The sequence below is a fragment of the Pelodiscus sinensis genome, chromosome 5 (assembly GCF_052426305.1).
Source record: "Pelodiscus sinensis isolate ZL-2025 chromosome 5, ASM5242630v1, whole genome shotgun sequence".
In the NCBI taxonomy this organism is placed as follows: Eukaryota; Metazoa; Chordata; order Testudines; family Trionychidae; genus Pelodiscus; species Pelodiscus sinensis.
In genome coordinates this window covers 89,231,146-89,238,429 of record NC_143056.1, presented here as the reverse complement: position 1 = coordinate 89,238,429, position 7,284 = coordinate 89,231,146, and the positions used below count along the sequence as shown (strand labels likewise).

Sequence of the window (7,284 nt, the reverse complement as noted above, 5' to 3'; positions counted from 1 at the left end):
ACCCTCAAGTTCCACACAGAGCCTAGGAGGGACTGGGGCTAATAGATTTGGCTCTGAGGTGGAGCTAAAAAGGAGAGGTTCAGTGCATGGGGAGTGGGCTCAGGTGGGGATGTGGGGTCTCAGCACCAGGTAGGGTGCAGGAGTAAGCTGGGGGTGGGAGGTCTGGGCAGGATGTAGGGTGCAGGAGCAGGTTGTGAGTGAGGGTGTGGGTCTGGGCAGGACATAGGGTGCAGGATGGGGTGGGATGTCTGGGTAGCAGGTAGGATGCCAGGGTGAGAGGAAAAGTTCAGGAGCAGAGTCTAGAAGGCATGGAGGGTGCAGGAGGGGGATGGGGATGGAGGTGTAGAGTCTGGAAGGGGGGTGCAGGAGCAGGGTTGTGGTTAGGAGTCAGGGTGGGAGGGAGGATGCAGGAGTGTGATGAGGTGCAGAGTCTGGGTGGGAAGGACAGTGTGGGAGTATGATGGGGGTGGGGTCTGGAAGAGGTGCAGGAGCTGGGTGGGGTCTGGTTGGGAGGAGAGAGGGAATGGGGGTCCAGGTGCCTATCTGGAAAAGCTCAGTCGGGCACAAGTGGCTCCACATGGCTCAGTGGGGCATTGTCCCCCACTCCCATTGGCCGCAGTTCAGCCAATGGGAGCAAAAGGGTGAGTGGTGACTGCACGGAGCATTTTCCTGTAGCACACAGAGCTGCTTCCTCCGTGTCACATATAGCCTGCAAGTCAGATCTGGCCCCACAATGCCTTTATTGGGCCTGTGAAGCTCAGGGTTCCCCTCACACTGTAGCAGGGATCAACTTTTATCCCTCCTCCTTGTAACAACCTTTTATGTACTTGAAAACAGTTATCATGTCCTCTTCCAGTCTTCTCTTTTCCAGACTCAACATACCCACATTTTTCAATCTTCCCTCATGGGCCGGGTTTTCTAAACCTTTAATCACTTTGTTTCTCTTCTCTGGACTTCCTCCAATTTGTCCACTTGACACAATACTACAGTTGAGGCCTAATTAGACCAGTGTAAAGCAGAAGAATTACAGGTTACCATAAAATTACAGGTTACCATAAAATCTGAACTCATGTGTGGAAAAACTTCTTCGAACAGAACAAAATATTAATTCCTGAGTTCTTGTGTTTATCAAAAAGGATATCTATGCACAGGCAAATGTTGCAACTTCATAATGCCAACAAGTACAGTTTGATGTCACTATACAAGAACTCGGTAATTATCTCTAGAACAATTTTATCATTTGAAAATACAGCAGATATTCAAGGAAGAGGGACAAAAATACTGTAACATGGGAATAGGACTGAAATTCTACAAAAGTAATGCATCTGCTTGTCCCTTTAATATACATATCTCAAAGATGGTAAACTGAAAGTACAGTTCACTAGCCAGTAGATGGGGCTTGACATCGCCTGCTGAGATATCTTTGCTTTTTTCCACTTCTGGTTACTTTGAGAGACTGATTTGTTGACATTCTGTTCTAGTTGATCATATAATACTGATTTATAGTGAGCAATAAATAATGCCCAGGTTTTAAGAAACTTTTGAAATAAATATTTAGCCCACCAGTGATGGGGCCAAAGAAATCTCTAGATGGAGAGATATGGTAGATTGATAGTACGTAAGTTGATATTCTATAGTAAACTCTTTTAAAGGACAGTTTCACATAATATTCTAATTCCCAAGTCTTTTTCTTGCTTAAGGAAGTAACTTCTGATGTGTATTGAAGACAATAGGATTTAGTATGTGCTTAAAGTTAAGCAGGCTGAGAAAGGATGGAATTAAGCATGTGCTTGAATGCTTTGCTGAATCCTGGTCTTAATTTATGTTTCCCTTTTCACCAAGCTATAAATGGTGCCTAGTTGCTATGTTGTTTGCGAGCCTAAAAATGCATTTTCTAATCCGTAGGTTTAAAGGAGTTCCTGCTCTGTCTTAAAGAATACAGCTAAACTGTCGCCTCTTCCTGTCACCAATAAAGACTGGCAAGCTTTAGACGGGCAACCAGGTATGAAATATGAAAAATGGCATTGCCACTGTTCCAAAAGTAATACGGTGTAACAAAGTCTCCCTTTCATAATACAAGGGCTGAGGCTTCTTCACTCAGTGTGGTATTTTCATTCCATCACAAGTCTTGTGAACACAAAACAACAGTTCAGGGCTTTCTAGATTGGGGATTTGCGCTTTGTGAGCAGATTTTATATCTTCTTTGTTCCTGTGCGTATACTTAAAGCTCCCCCTCAAGGTGGCTTTTTGTCCCATGCCCCCACCATAGGACAATGATTTAAATGAAGAGTTTATAAAGGCAGCAAGCTAATGGCTCAGTCAGCTGTCCATAACTCAAACATGATTCACTGGTTTGTAAGTTGCTTGATATTGAGAGATTCAGTGTGTGGGATTTATCCTTACAAATAAATCTTTAACAAATGGGTCCTTCAACTGCACCAGAAAAAAATAATAATGAAGTTCTAGTGTACCTTGAGCAAAATTGACAACATTAATCATTCGTAAATTTAAAACTGATCTTCAGTTCTGGCTTGATTTGAACTCAGACACACAAAACCATACAGAAAAGAGACAGAATCACCAGGCAGGTACAAGGGGTTGGCTGGGGGTACCCCTTCCTCTTGTCTGGTGCCCAGAGGCCCAATAGGGAGGGTGAGATGGGCTGTAGCTGCCAGATCCCCACATTCACACAGGAACATTGCTAACTGTTCCCCTAGGTCAGGGAGCAAGGGGAAAATTCAGTTTGCTCTATTCTGCAATCTGGCTGAGTGCAGTGGGCAGATGAACCTGGACCTGTCCCAGCCAGGGGACATGCACCCCTACCCTGGTTGTGCCCGCTGGAGCTGCAGCAGCCATGGAGAGGGGCTTTTCACTTGGCCCCAATCTGATACCATGAGAGAGGGGTGGGGTTGTCGTCTCTCTCTAGGGAAGTCTGCACAGGAAGCCTGCATACTGAACCTTTCATCCCCAGCCCCACCGTAGGACAATGATTTAAATGAAGAAAAACAAAAAATAATTGAACTAATAACCCAAGCAATTCCAGGTAAAATTTCTAGTGCTAAATAATTGGTTCAAACTTCCCCTCAACATTTCTTGGGACTAAGACCAAACCCTGAAACTATTCAGTCCAAAAGATATTTTGATAGATGGTATTTTAAGGAATGGGGTAGAAAACGGGATTAGAATGGAAAGCATATTTCAGGTTTTATCAGAGTGGATGCCTCTGAAATTACAGTAAAAAACAGAGCTAAACTAGGAAGATGACAGATGATAGGCAGAAGGAGGAGGATTCTGCATTGAGAATGAGGCACAGTGAGTTTGCAGATAAAACTCAATACAATATTTTTGCTGGGACAGTGTGAACAGAAGTTAGAGGAGATATGTAAGTGATTCTCTGTAAGCGATCTGGTCTTTGGATATGCAGCAGATGAGAGGTTCTGGAAGGATGGAGACATTGGCAGTTAGGGAAATATTTGCTCTTTCTATCAGTCTCTCAGTATGAAGAGATTGTGAGGATATGTTGTGAGTAGATAGTGTAGTATTGCCACTCCAAAAATGTTGTCAATACCACATATTCTCAATAGATGTGAACTACTCAAAAGAGCAACACAATATTACACAGGAGAAATTTCAACTTTAAAAACCCTGACTTCCATAGGATATCAAATGCCACGAGGAGTTTAATTAAAACTCTTTAATGTGAGCTTCTCCAGACAAGCAAGACACATGAAGGTGCAAAACTACAATTAAAACAGATTCCAATTCATCCTGATTAAGGAACCTGACAAAATGGTGTAGTCAAGCAACACAAATCGAAGGAGTGTCATTGAAAATGTACAGTATTTGGCTGGGATTCACGTCTCTGGGATTTTCAGTTGTGCCACTGACTTGTTTCCTCCTGTGGGCAAATCACATCACTACTCTATATCACAATGGGCCCATCTGTAAATTGGAAAATGTAGATACTTATTAAAATCCATTTGTGAGGTAATTATTTTTCAGGTGTTGTGTGATTCTAAAAATGAATGGTACCATACCGAAGTGTACTTTGCTCACCAAGCAGTCTTTCCATTTTTCTTTCTCTCTTCTTACCACACGCCTCGTTATCTCACTCCACCAGTAGCTTTGGTGCCCAGTTTGTATCCTTTTTGTATAGGCATCTCTGTGCATTCTCTTGTGCTGCTCCTTACTTCTTGGATGACTTCCCTCAGACAAGCCACCTTCTGCAGCACCTTCAAACCTCTTCTGAAATCTCAACTGCCTCTGAGAAGAGTATAGGAGGAAATGCTAAACACATTAATAAATAAATATATAAATTGTTTGACTGTAACCATCAAGATGCTAGGGGTGTCGAAGAGTCCAACCCAATGACCGTTAAGTCCATTAAAGGATTCCTATTGACTTCAGTTGGCATTAGATCAGGCACTTATTGAGTAACCACATCATCTTACTGTCATCTCCCTTAATCTTCCTCACTCTTTCCACAATTTTGTCTGTTTTTGACTACCCCTCTCATCTGCAGCCACTCATACTTTTTGCACCATGTTGAATCCTGGTTGTATGCTACTTTGGGCAGGGATTTTTTTTTCTTTTGCAAGGCGCATAGTTTTTTCATGGGCACTTGAATAATGGTAAATACAAAATATTATTTTAAAACGAACCATTTGGAGAATCTCAGACAGGATAAGGAAATGTCAGGTTAATCTGACAATTACTTAGCTTCTGTCTTTACAAAGCAGTGAGTGTCTGAAGAGCTACTGGCCCATGGGGGTTAGCTTTCCTAACATGGAGTGGGAGGAGTGAAAGATTGTTTAGATCATAAGGGAAATGGCTATGGAAAGACTGCATGTGCTTATGTGGGCATAAGTCCGAATAGAATGTGTCTGTGAGTTTCCAAGGAAGTAACCAAAATTAATGACACCCTTCCTGATATTTTTAGATAATTGCTAATCCCTTTGTCCTGGGGACTAAATGGCAAGGATAATGGAACAGGCCATGATGGGACAGAGCCAGAAATGAAATTTGGCTAACACTAAAATGTAAAGCATTGTAATGACAAAGAGAGGTGCATGATTTTAAGGGATTTGGATTAAAATGAGAACTAGAGGCTGATGTGTGTAATGAAGGTTTGACACACAGAAGAAACTGACTTTATTTCCTGGCCAAATTAATATGAGATGTGTCAGGGCTACTAATGATGTTACCATGACATGTAGAAGAGGTCAGTTTCCACTGAGTGTAGTGGTTTCTGTTCCAACAGAACCCAACACAGAAAAAATGAGGCATTGAAGTGACTAGATGTACACCAGAGATGAATTTGAGCAAATAAAGCTTTGGGCAAAAAAGGGCAGATTAGCGTGGAATAATAGGACGTTATTCTGATCCTTGTAATGGGACTACTCTTAGATTGTCACAAGCTTCAATGTATGAAATGAAAAAAATATATAGAGGTATAGCTAGAGAGAGAAAGTCCTATGTAAAAAAGTAAAGCTATTCTATAAGGGTCAAGCTTCAGGAAACTTCTATGATGTGCCATAAATGAAAAATCTAGTAAATTTGATTGCATAACACATGACAAAAATATTAAACTTCATTTTCCCACAGAGTATATCTGTGGCCCAGATTTTTAAAGGTATTTGGGGGTTGCTCCATTCATATAAATGATTTAAATGGTCATTGGGCCAGAGAGAGTGAGAGAGTGACTCTATTACCCAGTAGTTAGAGCACTTACGTAGCCGGGGGGAGACCCAAGTTCAGCCTGTGCTCCTGAACTTGAGTTATTTAAATATTTTATAAAATCTGTAACAGGTTAAACAGAAGAAAGCTCCACCTCAGAGTTTCACATAGGTAGTAGAGCAATTATGCGGGACTTGTGAGACAATGATTCAAAGCCCTTTTCTACATCATACAGAAGGGGAGGCTGCAAGTGGGTCTTTGACATCTTGTATGAGTGCAATTAGCCACTGCACTAAAGGAAGGGGTTATTCACCCTCCTTGTTTTTTTCTTGACCTTGCCTGGCTTAGACTCACTCCAGGAAAGCATTCACAACTATAAAGCCCAAATAGAAGGAAGCACCAATTGTTTTCGTAAGTTGAATTTTAGGCCCTGCCCCTTTTATGGCATTTCCTACTGGCTATATTAAGCTAATCGCCCCTCAGAGTGCTGGTTTCTGTTAGTCCCCATTTGAAAGGCCTAACTCTCCCCATATGTTGTATAAGAAGCCCAAGTGCCTAAGCTGGCGATAAGGTACCTAAAAGTTAGGAGCTGACATCACTTAGTCTAACCCCTCTTTGCTCCCTCTTTTCCTGTTAGTACATAGATGCCTCCTAGTTGAATCAGGGCCAAATTCATTCCTGCTGTAATACCTCTGAAGTCTAGGAGGGTCGACGGAGTTATTCCAGGCATTAATTTGTCCCATTGACTTTATCTGGAACTAAATAATTCTGTTTCCAAATCAATGGAGAAGTGCCAAATGTAGAAAGCTGTCTCAAGCTGGTTCCACAGGGTCAATGTTCTGTTGTCACATCACCAGTGTGTGATGTCATGAGCTGTGAAGGTTCTTTGTAGCGATTTTGCCATAGTTTTAGACCACCAAGCTGGACTGGTGCTTCTTGTTTGAATTTGTGCATGAGAAGTTTGTTTTCTCTCTGACAGTTCCTAAAAATGTTTATACAGCTTTTTATGGAATGACTCAAATGGGTCAGGGGCAAAGTTGGGGATTCTCAGGCAAATCATTATTTTTTTAAAAAAACTTGTTCTTTGACTGTGATGGGGATGAAGGAGGTACAGGTCATGGTAATGGCCAAATAGAAAGAATCAAATGAAATCAAAAGGGATGGAAAGCCAGCAAGGGAAAGGACAGCCAAACAATAGTTTCCAAGAATAAAAAGAAAGCAATGTGGAATGTAGTAGATAGCAGTTGAACTTACATATAACAAAGCATCAGAGAAAGCCACAGCATCTGTAGATATTGCAAGGCAAAATGAAGTATTTCATCAACTTTACATCTAGTTTAACAACAGTAACTCACAGGTGAGCCAGACTGGTTTCAACCTATGTATTTATCAGCATTCAGTGAGGCCTAGGGGCCTTAGCATGAGCTGGGCCCTGGTCAGTCAGCACCACACTGCAATTAGAGGCTTTGGGAAGTTTTATGTTTGTTGTTTTATTTGCACTAGTCAGTAAGGAGTAAGATGAGTCTTGAGATGGGATTTTAAAATGGACTGGGGCCCTGAGTGCAGCAGACAGGGGAATATAAGAAGGGTCATCTCAAATATCCTAAC

The 7,284-nt window shown here is 41.8% G+C and overlaps 1 long non-coding RNA gene across 1 annotated transcript; it reads right to left on the bottom strand.

Moving 5' to 3' along the window:
* Nucleotides 1-3,693: 3,693 nt before the first annotated feature.
* LOC142829001 (uncharacterized) lies at nucleotides 3,694-6,510 on the bottom strand. The gene is made up of 3 exons (XR_012903215.1): nucleotides 6,367-6,510; nucleotides 4,038-4,263; nucleotides 3,694-3,942 (listed from the first exon to the last, which is right to left on the bottom strand). It is a non-coding gene; the product is annotated as an uncharacterized LOC142829001 (long non-coding RNA).
* Nucleotides 6,511-7,284: the final 774 nt, after the last annotated feature.